Source organism: Mandrillus leucophaeus, unplaced genomic scaffold (assembly GCF_000951045.1).
Source record: "Mandrillus leucophaeus isolate KB7577 unplaced genomic scaffold, Mleu.le_1.0 Scaffold157, whole genome shotgun sequence".
In the NCBI taxonomy this organism is placed as follows: domain Eukaryota; kingdom Metazoa; phylum Chordata; class Mammalia; order Primates; family Cercopithecidae; genus Mandrillus; species Mandrillus leucophaeus.
The window spans coordinates 4,818,248-4,820,619 of NW_012101554.1; positions in this window are offsets into that span (position 1 = coordinate 4,818,248).

The window sequence follows — 2,372 nt, forward strand, 5'->3', positions numbered from 1 at the left end:
CTCAGCCTCCTGAGTAGCTGGGATTAGAGGCATGCGCCACCATGCCTGGCAAATTTTTTTTTATTTTTAATAGAGATGGTGTTTCACCATGTTGGCTGGTCTTGAACTGCTGACCTCAGGTGATCCGCCCTCCTCAGCCTCCCAAAGTGCTGGGATTACAGGCGCGAGCCACTGCGCCCAGCCATAATTTCTTAAAATAAGACAATAGTGAAGTTCATTACTTTGATTGCCTCTTCCTTTCACAAAAGATTTCTCTATAGCCTATGATGTTACTTGATAGCATTTTACCCATGGTAGAACTTCTTTCAAAATTAGAACTTATTTTCTCAAACCCTGCCACTGCTTCACCAAATTTCTTTCTTTCCTTCTTCCTTCCTTCCTTTCTTTTTTCTCTCTCTCTTCTTTCTTTCTCTTTCTTTCTTTCCTTTCTCTCCCTTCCTTCCTTCCTTTTCCCTTCCTTTCTTTCTTTCCTTTTTTTCCTCTCCTTCCTTATTTTGAGTCAGAGTCTTGCTCTGTTGCCCAGGCTGGAGTGCAGTGGCACAACCTCGGCTCCCTGCAACCTCTGCCTCCTGGGTTCAAGTGGTTCTTGTGCCTCAGCCTCCCAAGTAGCTGGGATTACAGGCATGCACCACCACACCCAACTAATTTTTGTATTTTTAGCAGAAATGGGGTTTCTCCATGTTGACCAGGCTGGTTTCAAACTCCTGTCCTCAAGTGGTCCACCTGCCTCAGCCCCCTAAAGTTCTGGGATTACAGGCATGAGCCACCATGCCCAGCCCACCAACTATACTTATACAATGTTCTAAATAATTTATTGTTCTTTCAACAATGTTCACAGCATCTTCACTGGGAGTAGATTCCATTTCAAGAACCCTTTTCTTTGCTTATCCATAAGAAACAACTCCTTATCTACAGACTCTAGTTCTAATTCTAGTTCTCTTGCTATTTCCACCACATCTGTTGTGTGGAATCTCCCTCTGTCGCCACGGCTGGGGTGCAATGGTGCAATCTGGGCTCACTGCAACCTCCACCTCCCAGGTTCAAGCAATCCTCATGCCTCAGCCTCTTGATTAGCTAGGATTACAGGTGCGTGCCACCACACCTGTCTAATTTTTGTATTTTTAGTAGAGACAGGTTTTCACCATGTTGGCCAGGCTGTTCTCAAACTCCTGACCTCAAGTGATCTACCTGCCTCAGCCTCCCAAAGAGTTGGGATTACAGGCATGAGGCACCATGCCCGGCCAAAATGTGTTGTTTAATTTTAATAGAGATGGGGTCTCACTATGTTACCCAAGCTGGTCTCAAACTTCCGGCCTTAAGCTATCCTCCTGCCTTGGCCTCCCAAAGTGCCAGGATTACAAGTGTGAGCCACCGCACCCAGCTGAAAATCTGTTGTTTAGTGTAGCCATCTTCATCAGTGATCATAGCTAGGCCTTCTGGATAACTTGATGTGCCTCTCCATCAGCACTTGCCCCTTCCCCTTGCACTTTTATGTTATGGAGATGACTTTACTTTAAACTTCATGAACCAACCTCTGCTAGCTTCCAGCTTGTCTTCTGCAGATTCCTCACCTCTGTCAGTCCCCACAGAATTGAAGAGAGTTAGGGCCTTGCTCTAGATTGGGCTTTGGCTTACAGGAGTGTTGTGGCTGGTTTGATCTTCTCTCCAGACCGCAGTGATGTGCTATCCCCATCAGCAATAAGGCAATACGGCTGTTTTGCTTTTTTTTTTTGAGATGGAGTCTTGCTCTGTTGCCCAGGCTAGAGTGCAGTGGCATGATCTTGGCTCACTGCAACCTCCGCCTCCCGAGCAGCTACGATTCAAGCAATTCTCTGCCTCAGACTCCCGAGCAGCTGGAATTACAGGCGCGTGCCACCATGTCCAGCTACTTTTTGTATTTTTAGTAGAGACAGAGTTTCACCATCTTGACCAGACTGGTCTTGAACTCCTGACCTCGTGATCCACCCACCTTAACCTCCCAAAGTGCTGGGATTACAGGCATGAGCCATCACGCCTGGCCAGCTGTTTCACTTTCTTATCACTCATGTGTTCACTGGAGTAGCACTTTCAATTTCCTTCAAGTACTTTTCCTTTGCGTTCACAACTTGGCAAACAATTAAGTAAAAGAGGCCTTCCTTTCAGCCTGTCTCAGCTTTCAACATGCCTTCTTCACCAAGTGTAATGATTTCTAGCTTTTGATTTAAAGTGACAGACGGCCGGGCGCGGTGGCTCAAGCCTGTAATCCCAGCACTTTGGGAGGCCGAGACGGGCAGGATCACGAGGTCAGGAGATCGAGACCATCCTGGCTAACACGGTGAAACCCCGTCTCTACTAAAAAATACAAAAAAAAAACTAGCCGGGCGAAGTGGCGG